The sequence below is a fragment of the Rosa rugosa genome, chromosome 1 (genome assembly GCF_958449725.1).
Source record: "Rosa rugosa chromosome 1, drRosRugo1.1, whole genome shotgun sequence".
Lineage (NCBI taxonomy): Eukaryota > Viridiplantae > Streptophyta > Magnoliopsida > Rosales > Rosaceae > Rosa > Rosa rugosa.
The window spans coordinates 36034755-36053550 of record NC_084820.1 but is presented as its reverse complement, the minus strand read 5'-3'; the positions used below and the strand labels follow the sequence as shown (position 1 = coordinate 36053550).

Below are 18796 nucleotides of genomic sequence, written 5' to 3'. Positions count from 1 at the left end.
TGATTCTGTATGTCCCTGATTCTAGAAAGGATAGAGGCACCCTAAGAATTACCACCATTGCCAAATAAGCATGTGCCCAAATTATGTACACGAGATGTGCACCCTTCGAGCCTACATTAAGCCTTTTCTTTTATCACCCTTAAAATCCTTAACCCCTGAACCTTAGTATAGTTACAATCCTACCCTTTTTTCTAAAAACTTAGTGGAGCTATCTTTTGAGACTTACTACATGATGGCAACAAGGATGGAGATTGAGAAGAGGTGAAAGTTCAAGTGTGGGGGTAGACTTGTCCATGAAAAGAAAATATTATGTGAGTGCCTTGAAAAAAAAACAAGAAGAAAAAAAATAAATATATATTGTGTATGACAAAAGAAAAGATAAAGAAAAATGTTTATGGATTTTAGTCCCCCATACTTGGTGGATTTGGAGTTTGTTTTGAATTGAAGGCCCACTATAAAAAAAATTTGGTCTTTGTCCAGTTCACGAGAGTTCAAAGGAAGTTTAGAATGAAGTTTGTGCCCAACATAAAGACATTAGGCCCTTTTATTTTTGCCTCTATGGGTTATGACGTTTTGTATGCCTTGGTGGATTTCTAGAAGTCTCTCTACATCAATATGAGCTCTACTAGGTTTTTAAGATACTTTATGAAATTTCTTACCCTTTGTTTCTTAAAACCTTGAGCCTTGGCCCCATTATAACCCTTTATAAGACCTTTTTGATCCTTAAGATGGGACAGCCTTTGATGTGTGGAGATGAGTTATAAGAGTTGAACCTATGGCTTGGGTCCATTTGTGCAAGTAGTTGATATCTTTCATGAGATCGTTTTAAAAAATTATATTCACAAAGTGCCTTTCGTTTCTTATATATGTGAGCTATTTGATTGCCTCAAAATATTTTCTCTCACATATAATTGAGTGAATAAGCTTTTAAGCATTGCCATGAATATGTGAGAAGAAAGAGTGGATATACTTTGTGAGGATTTGAATCATACTTAGACGAACATGCTGAGCTCCTTCCCATCACCATTGTTACAACCAAATCCTACTTGTTTATATGTAGAATATGTGTTTGAATTAACTCTCGAATATCTAAGTATTGATTCTTAGTTGAGTGCTAATCTTGATGTTGTGAAAGTATGAGATTTTTGAGACAAAATGTTGAAGGGCAATAGAGTCATTGTATGTATAGAGTTTTTGTCTTTTTCTTTGTTTTCGTTGAGTCTAAGTTTGTGTCTTTGTTTTGATTTTGCTAAGGGACTAACAAAAGCTAAGTGTGGGGGAATCCTGAGTGGTGTCATCAGGTATGTTTGTCATTTCTGCATGAGGTATGAATCTGGATGGCATGTTGGTAATAACTTAGCTTAACATTACTTATTCAAATAACACTGCAGTTTAACTCAGAAGAGGTACGCATAGACTTAACCATTGAATTGGTAAGGAACAAATTCAATGAGTGCTGGAAATGGATCAAGGAAGCCATCAAAACTCGGCCACCACCAATATGTTCTACACCTAAGATGACACAAAGGGAAACTAAATCAGCACCGAAGAAAGGGACCGTGAAGAACCCAATCGTCCAACCACCTCACACTAGAGCTCAATCCAAGAGGGGTGTGGCATCAAATGTCCGTCGCAGCAGGTGAGGGAAGGTTGCAGGATTTTGTGATTTTGGAATGTAGTTTACTTGCAAGTTTTTGTGGTTTTGTGGAAGACTTGTTGGTTTTTGGGATCTAGTTCAGTTCACTTGTAGGCTAAGAATGTAACACCCTACTGTACTTGCAATTCGATAGGCAATGTAGTTTACTTGCAGGTTTTTGGGATCTAGTTCAGTTCACTTATAGGCTAAGAATGTAACACCCTACTGTACTTGCTTTCTAATATGTTAATCCTTTGGCAAGTGAGTTGTAATTTTGTGCAACATTGAAGTCATTTACTTATTTTCCAATTTACCATTAAGCTCACAACTAGACCTACAGATGCCTTGTACAAACAGACCTACATGTTTTCTAAACATGAATCCTTGGCCTAGTAGATCTACATATGAGGAAAACTTTTTCAAACAATATCATTGTTCCCCAATGAGTAGACCGCCTTGCTTAAGCCAGTAGACTCTTCTGGCAAACTGATTTCTTCAAAAAGGTCTACACAATTAGGGAGACACAGATGCTTGGACAAGTAGAACTACATATGAAACTCAAAACAATGTAATTTTTTTGGTTACTTATTTTCACTCTACAACACCATTAGGCAAGTAGACACCATTGAGGATCCCAATAAAAGGGAACTACATCATAAGGAAAGCATGTTTACTTGAAAAGCGATGCAGTGTGTGTGGTGTGGGTAGATCAATCTTCGATGGTTCGTAGCCTGTGGCCCACTGTAGTCCACGTGTCGACAAGATGGGGCTAGTTTGATCAAAATGCAAGTAGATCTGGTTCACCTCTTCATCAAGATACGTATTGATGACCAAGTAGTGGAGATACATAAACTAGTAGACTTTTCTGGCAAATTGATTTCTTCAAACAGACCTACATGTTTTCTGAACGTGTTTACCTTTCCAGCAATATCTGTGTTCCCCAATGAGTAGACCTCCTTGCTCAAACCAGTAGACTCTTCTGGCAAACTAATTTTTTCAAAAAGGTCTACACAATTAGGGAGACACAGATGCTTGGACAAGTAGAACTGCATATGAAACTCAAAACAACGCAATGTTTTTGGTTACTCATTTTCACTCTACAGCACCATTAGGCAAGTAGACACCATTGAGGAGCCCAATAAAAGGGAACTACATCATAAGGAAAGCATGTTTACGTGAAAAGCGATGCAGTGTGTGTGTGATAGGAGCATTTTAATGCAACGTTTTAACTGTTATCTCCCTATATTTTCTGCGTTATTTCCTTAATAAAACTCTGTTTAGGAAAGTTTCCATTCTTCGATTGGGAAAGTTCCTATTTGTAGAAAGTTTCCATTTTGTAGTTTTTATTTTTTATTTTTAGAAAGTTTCCCATTTTAGTTTAGGAAAGTTTCCGTTTTTCATTTTAGGAAAGTTTCTATTTTCAGGAACTCGGAGCTAAAAAGTGGAAATGAACTCATAAATGGAAAGAGGAGCTAGAGAACGTTAAGGGGAGCAAAAATGAGATACAAAGGGATGCAGAAATGAGTAGAAATGAAGAAACAAGCTTTCCTGTTCCAACCAGGAAACCCTGCGAAAAGGAGGAGAGCTTACCAAGCAAGTTTCCAACGCAACCATGAAAAGGAAATGGAAAAATGAAGTGTCATGACGTTGGAGGTTGACAAGGCTTGAAGTTGACGCAACAAGGCCCAAGAACTCTATGGATTGACTTGGATCTTCGGCAAAATGGATCAAGGCCCATAAAAGCCCATGTGAACTAGGGTTTTGTGACGTCAAAGAGTTAGAGTTGGAGTAAAACCCTAGTGTGTCGCTCAAAGAGATAATGTTGCCGTCCAAAGCCAAGAGATAAACAAGGAAGTTGGCGTGAAAATCATAAATTAAAAGAAGATTTTGGTTGAGATTTTCTAGGGCAAATTTTTATGGAAAGAAAATATACTTGGAGACTTATCTTGGGGATTTGCCGTGAGAAACTAAGAAGAAGGAAGGAAGCAACGTGAAACCCTAGCAATTGACGTCAAGAGAAGAGACTTTTAAGGAAAGCAAAAGTGTGGAGACCAAGAAAAGTGCTAAATGGCGTCTAGATACATTGCTAAAATCCCTAAAGGTAGTTGGCCGAAATAAAAGAGAAAATCAGAATATTATCAAGGAATTTCGGCAACTAAATAATAGGGAGGTATTTTAGAGAATTTTGTGATTGGTTGGATCACCTCATAGGGCTTATGTGGCAAGCTAGCATTGGAGGAAGCTATGTGGAATTATCACATAAATTCCATGAGAAATTCAGAGAAGTACACGGCTTGGAGAGCAAGGAGGCCATGCTCCTATATATACTCTCCCATATGTGACGTTAAAGGACCTTAGACTCTCCATACACTTTAGAAAATCAGAAAATTCCTCTTGTTGCCGTGAGCATCTTCATCCCTCTCTCCATCCTCTAGTCATCTCCACGGGTTCAAGCAAGGCCAAGGGAGAAGAAGAGCCGTGAGCATCCATCATCCATCACCATCCTTGAAGCTTGCTTTCGAGATTCAAGAGGCCAGAACGTTAATCATTTGTCCTCATCATCATCCACGGTGTAATCCGATTCTCCTTTGTAAACCTTGTTTTGAATTCGTTGGTTATGAACTAGTTGACATATATGTTTGAACGAATTATTAATTCTGAAATTTATGTAATTGAATGAGTATTTTCAAATCCTATATTGTAATTCTTAGTTGCTTTTGTGAGTTCGTTTGATTAAATTTGCTTGACAGATATCTTTTGTATTTTGATCTTATGTGCTTCGAAACACTTAGGGTTTTTATATGAAGGATGCTAGAATTTAAGAACATGAATCAACTTTTTGGTTTTGTGTAACTTAAATCGAAAGGTAGTAAAAGTTTTGTGCAAAAACCGAATTTAATTAAAGAGGATTGCAATTAGGTGGACTTTTTCATACTAAGTTGCACACTTGAGTTGATAGCCTTTCTATGTTTTTAATGCGTCTAACATGTTATGATTGTCTAGCTTTCTAGAGCTTGAATGCATGTTTGATAGGATTAGTCTTTGTGCTTTCACTTAGATTAATTAGCATTGAAAAGTAAAATATGGGAAATCGTTTGCTTTCTAACGGTTCACATGATCAACTCCTTTCTCATGACTTAGATGAACAATATTAGGGTTGAATCGAATTTGATTATAATTTTAGTTTTGATCTTTGTTTCTCTCATTCCATCCTTTTATTTATGTTTTTTTTTTGTGTTTTATTTGTCTTGTTTACTTAGTTTAATTTTCGGAAACTAAAAATCAAAATCCCCCCTTTTTCGTGTAAAATGTTTATACTTGTAAATATCTTTGTAAATATTTTACTTTGTTTTAATTTTAATTGTTTAATTGTCCTACATTGACAGGTGTACCCTCAATCCCCGGAATAGAACGATCCCTACTTGCTTATACTACTAATGATATTTTTAGGGTTAAATTATGCGCTTGCTTTTAGCGTATCAGTGTGGTGTGGGTAGACCAATCTTCGATGGTTCGTAGCCTGTGGCCTACTGCAGTCCACGTGTCAACAAGATGGGGCTAGTTTGATCAAAATACAAGTAGACCTGGTTCACCTCTTCATCAAGATACGTATTGATGACCAAGTAGTGGAGATACATAAACCAGTAGACTTTTCTGGCAAGTAGAACTACATATGAAACTCAAAACAACGTAATTTTTTTGGTTACTCATTTTCACTCTACAACACCATTAGGCAAGTAGACACCATTGAGGAGCCCAATAAAAGGGAACTACATCATAAGGTTACTGGCTAATGGTTAAAAATTACATACATTAATTATAAGGCAAATACAGCTAGTATTTTGTAAACGAAATGCCAAAAAGATGGAAGTTCAGCTTCTAACATTAAAATGATTACACAAACAATCTAAGGAGACTATAGTCACATCTACAGAACACTTGCTTGGTGAAAATCATCAATATCTGGAGAGAATTCAGAGTCACTAGGCCACCACCAATGACCTGAGGGAGGTGAATTGGCATTCCCATCATGTTCCTCTTCCTAGTGGCATAAGATACAACTACATCTCTTTTTGTTGTCTGGACCGACGTTGTACAGGTGTGCGCATGTGCCGCATGGTCTTGTAGTGACATCGGCGATATGGATGCAAAATCCTTATTCAGCAACGGAACATGTGTGCGCATGTCTTGGGTTTGAGTCGTCTTCCTTCTCATATTCATCAGAGATATGCTTCTGCTTTTTATCCAATGCAGGGACCATAAGGCTACCTGCAATATCGAGTCTAGGCTTCTTGTGATCCGAGTTCACATCGGGGGATGTTTCTTCCAGTGAAGACATCTTGCACACAACTGTGGTGGTTATAAGGAAAGCATGCGTATAGTTTCAATACCAGAAACTCAACTCAAATATTTAAAATGCATATGATATTTAAAATGCAGATCTAGTTATAACCCGAAAGCCAAAGAACATTGTATACAATTCCTTCAGTTAACAAAATCAACTTCAGTAATTCAGGAAAAATGATTTACCTGATGAAGAAGATCTGGCAAAGCTTTTAGAATAGGCAGCCACAGCGAAAGGACCAAAAATACCTGTCAAAACAACCAAGAAATTGTTAACAGTTACATTTATCGAATAGGTTGAGCAATCATCAAAGCAACAGCCACATCTCAAAGTTGAGCATTTAATCGAACAGGTGGTGTGCATTTTCATTTGAACCTCCAAATCTTTACTACTTTGTTTCATTTTGAGTATACCAACTACATAAACAATACAAGTAGACCATCTTTTTGTTGTTGATTAATATACATGATTCTCAGCTATGAGAGACACAAAATGAAAGCAGTGAACAAAATAGAGAAATAATAGTAGCTTACTTTGACCTTGAACTAAAATAAACGCTTTCTAGCCTTCCTCCAGACTTCCTAAACAACAGTTTTTGATGTTTCTGTGCTTGAAATCGAGCCACTGATCAAAGAGAGTTAGTGTTAGCTGAACAGGAGGAGTAACTGATAAAAGCTGAAACCTTTGCCATGGAAGAGAACATGAGAGAGTGTGGAGTGCGACTTATATTGGTGTGAAGAGAACAGACCAGGAGGGTGGAGTGTGATTTATATTGGTGTTTCGATGGGATTTAAGGTGCTTTTCAGCCTTGATTTCAAAATTTCGATGGTAAAATTTCAAAATTTTGCTTTGCTGCCTTGGTTTTCTGCCAAAAAAAGGGGCTGTGTTGCCCAGCGTTTTGTATTATTTGAACATCGTTTTGGATATTTATAGGTTTGACCAGGGTCTTTGTGGTTTGCGGGTTTGACTTTTAGTTTGCCTAGGATGGGAACTGTGGTTTTGGGCAATTTAGGGTTTTCCCTCAAGTGTCAACCCTAAACCCTATACCATAAAGGTTATTTGTGTTTGATGATCCTAAACCCTAAATCCTATCATATTTCCAACTATATAATTGATCAACATAATGAATCTTCATGATGATCCTAAAACCCTAAATCTATGGGCAAACCCTTTACAAGTAGGAGGTCACTTGTGCTTGATGATCCTTAAACCGTAAGGAACAAAATAATGGACCATAGCATAATGAATCTTTAGACGTGACTTCTAGAGGCAAACCCATTACAAGTAGGAGGATACTTGTGCTTCATGATCCTAAACCATAATCCTAAACTATAAGAGGCATATAGATCAACGTTAATGAAGATTCATTGTGACACCTAGAGGCAAACCCTTTACAAGTAGGAAATCAACTTATCCCTTGATCCTAATCCCTAAATGGGCTAAGTCAATTGATTGACATAGTGGATCTTCATTAGTGACCATAGAGGCAAACTATTTACAAGTAGGAGGTGCCTTGTAAATAGGTACCTTGTGCTTGATGATCCATATTTGCTATGATCCGTCATGGGATATGGTACGATTTATGTTGTATTATGACAAAAATTAGCTATTACATCATCTCTTACATAATGTCATATGATGTATATTGATTTCCTTATTACAATAGGATAACTCCACCTCTAAACCCTTATTGAAGTATGTTTACTTATTTTCCAATTTACCATTAAGCTTACAAGTAGACCCACTACTAGAATTATGCTCATAGACATCATGACAATTAAATCGGTGAGAAATACACGCGATGTAAAACAATGTTATAAACATCGATTCCTCAAAAACCGATTTGTATGCATATAACTGACATCGGTTTTGAAATTAGCCGGTGACAAAACTTTCATTTGAATTTTCAGAAAAACGCTGAGCGGCTAAGTTAAAAATTTTTAAAGAAGCGCGGGGAAGGTAAAGCTCATTCCCACACTTAGACATATTTGGACTAACATTGACTTCAGCTTGCCCTAACACTATTCGACCAAACCTCCCTTTCCTCCTCTTCGTTCTCCTCTTTCGACCAATACCGTCCTCCTCTTCGTTCTCCGTCTCTGACCAAAACCCTCCTCGTCTTCGTTCTCCAGCTCCAACCAGAACCCGACCCTCCTCGTCCTCCTTCTTTTTTTTGTGTCGGACCAGCTCCTCTGCTTGAAGACGGTGAACATAATCCGAGTTTGAGGCCGGTGATTTGGAGAAAATTTGAGCTTTTCTTTCATAGGTAATTCACGACTATGTTCAATGCATGTCTTCGAAGGACTTGTGAGTCCTTAATTCACTGATCTGCTTATTCAAAAAAAAAAAAAATTCACCGATCTGCTTTTGTTTCTTAATTTGCTTCCAAGGATTTGATTGGTGTTTTTAGGTTTTGGGTTTACTTTTGTTTTCTGGTGGTGGGTTTGGTTCTCAAGGACTCAATGCTTGTATAAAGCCTCGTTCTTTTGGGTTTGTGATACTGTTTTGCTCAGTTCCTTTTCTGATAGTCCGAAGCTTAAAGCTTTAAATTTTGGTGAGTTATGCTTGCCAAGTTTGTGTCTTTATTGGTCTCTTTGCTCGGTTTTGGTTTCTAGACTTGGTTTTGGTTGATTGCTCTCGGTCTGGAACTGGGTTTATTTTATTTCAAATTGCAAGTGTGTGATATAGTTGCTTATCTATGTAGATTTGATGAATGAGGTCTTGGGTTTTGTGGGGTTTACACGGAGAGTGGCTTTTGGGGCTGGTTTATATATTGAGGGCATATTTTGGGTTTTAGAAGCAGAATATGTGTGATTCTCTTGGGGTGAATAGCACAATATGATTTGGTTTCAGTATTTTATTAGATTTTCTGCAATATATTATGGTAGATTCCTCATATTGCAGTTCAATTTTGTAATAATTTTTTGTTGGTAGTTGATGTTTGGTTGTCCATAACTATAATAAACTTAAAATTTGTGATCGTTCTCTCATTTGTTTCAATACTATGCCCAAATAAAAAGAGATGCTTGTCAAAAAGCAACACAGATTATTCAAATTTTATGATAGGTATTTCTGCTGTGCATTAAGTACTCTGTATGTGTTACAAATCAAAAGGATTTTTTAGTGTCTGGTGGATCCACACCTGCACCAAAACCTTGTTTGACTTGCATAAGCCACCATTTAACTTGGTGGGATCTTCCAGGTCCTTCACTAATTGATTAGCATAGTGATGAGCTAGGCATGCCAAATAAGCAGTGAGCATAATGTGCCATCTGCTAGGTCGATGCTTGGCTATGTGCTTTTCAAACACTTTAACTGGTAATATCAAAATGTAGGCTTTAAAAGTCAAGGAATGCCTGATGTGCCCTTTTTCACCTTAGAGTTGTTGCCTTCCTGGAGGTCCCAGTTCTCTGCACCTACTTATTATTTGTTCCCTTCTGTTCATTGGCTTGTAAGTAACTAGATGTCCCTTTCCTGTTCTATGATGCCTAATGAAGCGACAATGTGATGAGAAACGGTTTATTCCTTTCTCTTTTAACTTTTTTTTTTCTTTTTTTACCTATTTGAAGTAAAGTTTTTCTGAATATGGTTTGGCACATTATCTTCAGAGAGGTAGCAACTGCAAGTAGCACAACAGAAAGAAAAAGGGAGATCAAAACGTGGGAATGGCGAAAGCTTTACTTTGCAGCAACTGCAAGTAGCTCGTGAGGAATATGATGAGGAAGCTACACTGTGTGTTTTCCGGTTGAAGTCCCTGAAGCAAGGGCAAGCCCGAAGTCTTCTAACACAAGCAGCTCGCCACCATGTTGCTCAGGTTTTCTTTCTATCTCCAATAAGTTTAAAAGTCATCACCTCCGGTTCTTATAATAGTTTGAAGCAAAACTAACACTCCAGAACCTCTTCTATTTTTGTATTCAGTTGAACTTCTTCCGGAAAGGACTCAAGTCACTTGAGGTTGTCGAGCCACATGTTAGGTTGGTTACAGAGGAGGAAGGTGATGAGAGTGTTCGCACGGTTCAGATGATGAGGTAGGTGATAAGAGTGGTCATGCAACCGGGAGTCAGACTGAGAGCCCCGGTGTCAATCCCAAATCTTCAGGAAACTCGAAAAATGGTAAATCTTTATTGTCAGTGCTTTGAATTTTGAGTCTAAAATGATCTGAGAAAAGGGAATGTAGAAAGATGTTGATTCTGTTTGGTACCATTATATGGTTCATTTGAAGAACATAACAGGGGATTATTACAAAGAGTGATTAGTTAACTCTGTGTGTATGTTGTCTAAATTATAAGGACTCATAACACCTGTTAATTAAACTTTAAAGGGTTCATTTTCAAGACCATGTCACTTTGGCCCATGTGTCTTTTGCATCCCACCACAAGCCACCGACTATTTGTTCACACACATTTATACTATTTCAGTTGAAGATTTCTTCTACTACACTAATACTGTGATTGCTCTCTCTTTTTCATATTCCTTCCGTATCTCAATTGCCAACACATTTTTCCTTGTACTTTTAGATTCAGTATATATAGCTTGCTAGCTCAGCTAGAGAGAAACATTAAGTCTTAGTTCCTAAGTTGACAACTTCACTACACACACAAACTGATCAACTATACACAGAAGTGATCAAGAAGTAGACTGCAGTAGTAGTAATTGCAGATTGGGGACTGGTGGTGATAGCGGTGGTGTTGTTTGTGCTGTTAAGTCCAGGGCTACTGTTTCAGCTGCTGGGGAGCAGAGGGGTGGAGTTTGCAAACATCCAAACCAGCGGACTATAGTTGTATTATATGCTCTTAAGAACCTGTGCCTCTGTTTCTAGTGACAAATATGTCCAATTTTGTTCCTACACGATTTGTGAGACATGAATGCTTTGACTAGTAGACCATACACTAACCCATAAAATTGGCACTACTGCAAAATCACTACAAGTGTCAGGTGAACTTGACCTGCAACTAGCACTAAGATTGGCACAAGATCATTATCACAATCTCTACTCACTACTATTTGCAACTAGAACTAAGATTGGCACAAGATCGTTATCACAATCTCTACTCACTACTTCACAATGAAGTCAGCTTTTTGCATGTACAATATGTGTGCCCAGCACCTTTGCATCTACTACAATGAATGGATCTTTTCACAAGTGCTGCATTCCAAGGAGTGTTGCTTCCTTCGCCGCCTGTCTTTTTAGCTTCTTTGCCGCCTAGCCATTTTCTTCAATTTATCCTTACTAGCTTTGGAAAGTGTGTCAGGAAATGTCCTAGTGACTAAATAGTTAACTATATCCGCATACCAGGGAACACTAACCTCTATCCCAAAGAGCTGCTCATCTGGAAAAGTTTCCTGTAGGGGCTGGACGTCCTCCTTATGTACTATCCTGCTCAAATGGTCCGCCACCACATTCTCGCTGCCCTTCTTGTCCTTGATCTCTAGGTCAAACTCCTGAAGCAACAGGATCCATCGAATCAATCTGGGCTTGGCCTCCTTCTTGATCATCAGATATCTCAAGGCTGCATGGTCAGAGTAAACAATTACTTTAGAGTGCAATAAATAAGAACAAAACTTATCTAAAGCAAAAACTACAGCCAAGAGTTCTTTTTCAGTGGTGGAGTAGTTGAGCTGGGCGTCGTTGAGGGTCCGAGAAGCATAGTAAATAGCATAGGGCTTCTTATCCTTCCTCTGGCCCAACACAGCTCCAACAGCATAGTCCGATGCATCACACATAAGCTCGAAGGGTAGACTCCAATCCGGAGGGCATATGATGGGGGCCGTGGTCAACAACTCCTTGAGCTTTTCAAACTCCTTCTTGCAATCCTCATTGAACACAAAGGGCATGTCCTTTTGCAATAGGGCACACATAGGTCTCGCCACCTTGGAGAAGTCTTTGATGAACCGCCTGTAAAATCCTGCATGGCCAAGAAAAGAGCGTACCTCCCTCACAGTTGTGGGGGAGGGTAAGTGACGTACAAGATCAACCTTAGCCTTATCTACCTCAATGCCCCTAGCAGATATTATGTGTCCTAACACTATCCCTTGTGTCACCATGAAGTGACACTTCTCCCAATTCAACACAAGGTTAGTTTCTACACACCTCTCAAGTATCAATCCTAGATTCTCTAAACAAGTATCAAAATCTTTACCGAAGACACTAAAGTCGTCCATAAAGACTTCAATAATATTTTCAATGTATTCTGAGAAAATGGAAAGCATACATCTTTGGAAAGTACCTGGTGCGTTGCACAAGCCGAAGGGCATGCGCCTATAAGCAAAGGTCCCAAAGAGGCATGTGAAGGTCGTCTTCTCCTGATCCTCGTGGGCTATGCAGATCTGGTTGTACCCACTATATCTGTCCAAGAAGCAATAGTAGGAATGGCCCGCTAAGCGCTCCAACATCTGGTCTATAAAAGGCAAGGACATATGATCCTTCCTCGTTATGGCATTTAGCTTCCGGTAGTCGATACATACCTTATGACCAGTCACTAATCTCTGGGGCACTAGCTCATTATCCTTGTTCTTCACCACTGTCACCCCAGACTTCTTGGGCACTACTTGCACTGGAGAGACCCACTTACTATCAGAAATGGGGTAGATCACCCCACAATCTAGCAACTTGATCACCTCGTCTTGGACCACCTTCATCATGGGCGGATGTAGACGTCTTTGGGCTTCTCTTGTGGTCTTGGCACCATCTTCTAACAGGATCCGGTGGACACACGTGGTTGGGCTGATTCCCTTGATATCTGCTAGAGTCCAACCAATGGCAGTCTTGTGCTTCTTCAACACGTCCACCAACTTCCTTTCTTGCTCTACCTCCAGCGTTGATGATATGATCACTGGGAGGGTTTCCTTTTCTCCTAGGTACGCGTACTTCAAATGCTCAGGGAGTAACTTCAATTCCAACTTGGGTGCCTGAACCATAGAGGGTAGCATTTTATTAGTAGAAACCAGAATTGACAAATAGGAAATTGACCTCTTTATAGGCTGAGCCTCCAGTGAGGCCACAGTCTTGATCACTCTAGGCTCCTCAACGTCCCACTCAACCTTCGGGATAGGTTCCCCATTTGCATCAGATCCGACCCCCTCCTCTAGGGTCAGAGCCAATTCATCCTCAACCATTGCTTCAGAGAAAACCTGCGCGAGTGAATCAACTACATCAATAGCAAAGCAAGGTTTCAAATCAGAAACAGGGTACCTCATGACTTCAAGAATGTTGAAGCATATAACATCACCATCAAACTCCATGGTGAGAGTCCCTTTGTACACGTCGATCTTCGTTCTTGCAGTCCTCATAAAGGGACACCCTAAAAGTAATGGAGTGGTATTTAGGGGCGATTCCTCCATGTCCAATATGTAGAAATCCGCAGGTAATATCAGATGGTTTACCTGCACAAGAACATCCTCAACATACCCTTGAGGGTATTTGTTAGACCTATCAGCAAGTTGAATGACAACATTATCCCTTTTAAGAGGGCCTAGACCTAGGGACACATACAAATTATAAGGCATAACATTTATGGACGCCCCTAAGTCTAACATCACATTTTCAAACCTGGTGTCACCAATGATACAAGGAACAGAAAAACTCTCTGGGTCCTTCAACTTTGGGGGTAGTGTCCTCTGGATAACGGCTGATACCGTCTCGCTCATTTTCACCACCTCCTTCTCTCTTGTCTGCCTCCTTGCGGTGCATAGCTCCTTCAAGAACTTGGCGTACTTAGGCACCTGTTTGATGCACTCGATCAGGGGCATGTTCACTTGAACCTTCTTGAAGATTTCCAAGATCTCTTGATCAGATTTATCTTTCTTCGTCTTGGCAAACCTGCTCAGGAAAGGTATAGAAACAACTGGGTTAGTCTGAACTAAACCACTAGAGTTAGGAATTGTACCTTTGGGTGCCTCAGCTTGGGGCACGTTAACTTCCACCCTTGATGTAGCTGGGTCCTTCTAAACATCCTTCTTAGACACCTCCACAACGTCTTCTTCTTCATTATGGGCCGCTTGGGCCTTCTTGTGGGCTCTGGAAGGGTCCACTAGCACGCGTCCACTCCTAGTGATGATGGCTTGGGCTTGCTCATTCCTTGGGTTAGGTACCGTGTTGCTTGGTAGCATCCCTGTTTCAGCAATCCGACCCATAAAATCCACCACTTGGCGCAGTTGATTCTTGAGCTCTGCAATATCCTTTGAATGGGTCGCCTGTCCTACAACCAAAGCTTGAGTAGCCGTGTTAAGTTGTTGTTGCCCCGCAGCAAGAGACTTCAACAGTTCATCATAATTAGGGGCACTCAAAGTATTAGAAATAGGAGGTGGAGGGACAGAATTGGGAATACCAAAAGTTTGAGGTACCTGAGGCCTCAAAAACAAACCTGGTGGGCGCTGAGAATTCTGACCTGGACCTTGAGGTGGTCTCAAGGTGTTATCATTGTTGGCCCAACGAAAGTTGGGGTGGTCTCTGAGCCCAGGATTGTACGTATTGGAGTAAGGGTTGTACATTGGGCCTCCTTGACCTCCTTGATACCCTAGGGCGTTAACGGATTCCCATCCTTCTGGAGAGGCAAGCTGGGGACATTTATCAGTGGGGTGCCCTTGAGTCGAGCACATCCCACACACTTGAGCCATTGCTCCTCCTTCAATAATGTTTAAGACTTGAGACAGCAGAGTAGACATCTTGTTGACCTTGTCTTCAAGAGCAGAGTTAGTGGACACCTCATGTACCCTCCTTTGAGAGGAAAGCACCCCCTCATTTTGCTGATAGTTTAGTGCACGATAAATAAGTAGCTCCTTGGCATCAGCAGGTGTCTTATCCATAAAGGACCCTCCAGCAGCAGCATCTAACAGACCACGCTCATTAGCGGTGAGTCCTTCATAAAAATAGGTAAGGAGGGACCCCTTACTCATCCCATGGTTAGGGCATGATGCTACAAGGCTCTTAAACTTGTCCCAATAATTGCAGAAATTCTCCTCATGTCCTTGCGTGATTCCACTAATCTGCTTCCTCAAGACAGTGACCTTTGAGGCAGGAAAGTACTTCGTAAGGAACTCACCCTTCATCGTATCCCAAGTGTTGATAGGCCCAGCAGGCAGCTCAAATAGCCAAGTCTTTGCCTTGTCCTCCAAAGTAAAGGGAAATACCTTCATCTTCAAGATATTGTTATCAGCTCCTCTAGGGCATATACTCCTACAGACAAACTCGAACTCCTTGAGATGCTTGTTGGTGTCTTCACTACTCAACCCATGAAACTTGGGGAGGTGATGCAGAAACCCACTCTTTAACTCAAAATCATCAATAAGCCCCTCTCCTAGTTGTGGATAGGCAATGCATAAGGGCGCAGCACCCCCACCTGTGGGATTAAACAGTTGCCTAATAGTCTCAGCCATTGGTGCTTGTACTTGCTCTACAAGGGCGTGCTCTTCCTCTTCTTCCTCTTCTGTGTCTGTAACGTCCTCTTCAGTGACCTCCTCTTCTTCCTCTTCAAAGACTTGTTCTTCTCCTTCTTCAGAATGGTCAGGTTTGTTGATCTCCTCGGTTGATCTAGTTGAGGAGTTATAACCTGAATAGCTAGAGTCCTGAGAATCCCTCCTTTCTAGAGGAGGGTGGTCTGAAAAAGTGAGTTCTGCCCTTTCCTTAGCACGTTCCAATTTTTCAAAGAGCTCCTTAGTCTTATTAGAGACAGTGGACATTCATGGACCTTTAAGACCAAATCAAGTGTTAGTAACATATACAAGGTTCGAGATACAAACATTATGTCTTTCCTACTTTCTAAGTTACTTTGACATTTACATACTTAGGTACTGGAACAGAGGACCTCGATCGTTTGTGCAATGGGACTATAGAACAGCTACTCTCGACAAGGTCATGTTTAATCCAATATACCTTAAGCATGTCACACATCAATTTTTTTTTAGGGTACTTAGTTAATATCTCAATTGATTCCAAGTTGTAAGTCGATCCCAATAGAAACCACTACTATTGGTGAGATACAATATAGGGATAGTCGCCTAGACATAAGTCTCTTTCCTTTGTTTCAGAAGGCCGGATGGCCAGATTAAGAGGTAAGTGAGAGGGCGGACTCATTTTGGTGATACTACGGAGGCTACTCCCTCATTGAGGTTTAGGCCCCTATTGGCTACTCCCACATGGTGGTTTAGGCTCATTATATAGTATCTCTGAGATACAATTGAACCCATCACCCAGGGTCCCAACCTAAGACACCATCCGTATGCGCCCCTTACTCAGCTGGGAAATTAACTTATGTGTTAGACCGTTCTCCAAGTGCTAATAAAGGCCGCCCTCAACCTTAAGAGACCTTAGCAAGGTACTAATGAAGGGTTTAGGCCAATATTAACAAAAGGGCCCTTGTCTACTCATACGATTTTACACACTTACAACAATTAAGTATTTAACTAAATTAATAACAACCTAAATATATTAATCTAAGTAAAACACATACAATTTACAACATTCTTAAAAAAAAAAACTCATTCTACAATTTACAACATGCTTAAAAACTTCTACAAATTGCACAACAATTATAAAAGACATGCTTAATTTCGTAGTACTCATAAAACTTAAACTAAATCACAATTATAGCTTGGCCTAACATAAATCGCAATTTGTCACCATTCCACAAGCGTAGTACAAAAATTTGGCATGCATTCTATATTAACAACAAAATCGATGACACTTTAAGCGTTAGGGATTTAAACAATCCCCAGCAACGGCGCCAAAAATTGCGGCTAAAATAGCCTCACAATTTAACCCTGCAAAAATATCGAGGTTAGTATAGCACAAGCAAGGATCGTTCAGTCCGGGGATTGTAGGGTACACCTGCACAAAAAGGTCAATTAACAAATAAAAGAATAAAATGGGGGTTTTGAGATTTGGTTCCTAATCTACTTAAAATAAAAACGAAAAAAAATAAAACTATATACAATGATCGACTTCCCTAACCTAGACCAATACCACTCGGAAATTACTGAGTGTAAAAATAGAAAATCCATTTCAACATGCTACAAAAATGTGCCCATCTTAAATGCCTAGATAAGAGCCCAAATGAAAAGCCTTAGCGGTCAATCCATTTATCTAATTCGTTCTAATGTAGGCTTGGATTGGAAAAGTCCTTACCAAGTCTAATACTACTAATTTTCGAAAACACTCAGCGTAATTCTCTTAACTAGTAGTATTATCTAACCCTCGAATCAACTCACACATGCATATTAACCATTAGACATAGAATTTAACACGTAATTTCCAGAATCGTCTAACCATTGAACATGGTTTTTACCACTTTTTAGAACTAATTGCTACTTGTTTAACTTAGCGCCTTAACAAATAACAATTACTCTTGGCAAATTAAGCAAACACACAAGAACTCTCACCATTATTCTAGCATGCAAACTTATGAACCTAACTCTGAAAATTACCTAAACACATAAAAGGGCACAAGATTGTAACATGCATCATAAAAGAATTCTCGAAATTAACTCAATAATAAACTGAAAATCTCAAAAATATTAATAAAAATATTAATTATACTTTGAAGCGTTTTCCTTAGCGGCTTGGCAATAAGGTGATGAACTCGTCTCTGCTATGGTGGTAGAGCGTCCTTGACTTAGCGCCTAGGAGCTTCTTGGATTGATGGATGGGTGGTGGTCACGGTCTTGTAGATGATGGAAGTTTGAGGAGTGAATTGGGCAGAGTCTCGGAAAAGTTTTTGGCCAGGAAGTGATGCCAATTCTGTTCTGGACGTTGCCTATTTATAGGGGAGCATTGGTTGGCTTTTGTCGATCATACCCTTCATCATTGGATGGATGGGATTGCATCATAATTCCTTTAATTTCCCAACTGAAACGTCTCCTTTATGGCCTTAACTCCTCTCATAATGGGGAAATTCCTTTAATTTCCAAGCTGAAACGTCTTTCTCTTATTTATTCCCCAACTGAAAACGTCTTTCTCCTTATTTTCCTTCTCTATTGCTTGGTCAACTTGATTTAATAAAGGGCACAAAATTAAATTCTTTTAGAGAAAATAAAAGGAATTAAAACAATTTAATTTCAGAAAAATACTCCCATAAATTCTCTCTTAAGGCCCACAGTTTAGCATGACGGTGAGAAATCCTGATCCAGCTAGGATTCTTCATGAATTTTGCGTTTTTTGCCTATTTCACGCCAAACACTCTACAAGACTCTTAAAATGACTCGATGACTCAAAACACAAAACTTAAGGGAGAAACAAGGCTAAAATGGGGCATATACTCATTAATATCGTCGCACATTGTGCTCCTATCAATTATGGGTTGTGACTTGTGAGTAATTTCTTTGTTGGGGGTTAGGGTTGTGTGCCTTAGCCCAAATTTGATCTAATGGATGCTTAATTTGATTTATATATGGAATTTGTTAATTATAGGATGCTTGTGTTTTGTGATAATTGATTAGAATGCATTCTTAGGAATTGTCAACTCTTGGGTATGTGTTTTAATAAGTCTAGATTAAAATTTAGGAGATGACATCCATAGATTTTAGGGCTAGAACCCCGATTTAATATTCGTGGGAAGTCCAAGCATGGTTCACTACATAATTAGCTTGATCGCAATTATGGTGAGTTTGGTTGCCTAATTCCTCGATCTCTAGGCCTCTTGATGTGAATTAGTGACCATTGAACCGGCTCTAATTCATGTCAAGTGAGTTCCTATGGCCCTTGAACCAGAGTAGGAATACCATGAAAGGGAATTTTGGTCCTTGAGCTTTGAAAAGCCTTGGGTACGACCTCTACCATTTTTAGTAAATTGCATGTCAATTAAATTAGCATCTAGAGCATT

The 18796-nt window shown here is 39.5% G+C and overlaps 1 long non-coding RNA gene across 1 annotated transcript; it reads left to right on the top strand.

Annotated features, from left to right (window-relative positions):
• Window positions 1-7941: 7941 nt before the first annotated feature.
• Window positions 7942-10245, top strand: LOC133736199 (uncharacterized). The gene is made up of 3 exons (XR_009859455.1): window positions 7942-8247; window positions 9590-9795; window positions 9900-10245. It is a non-coding gene; the product is annotated as an uncharacterized LOC133736199 (long non-coding RNA).
• The last annotated feature ends 8551 nt before the right edge of the window (window positions 10246-18796 follow it).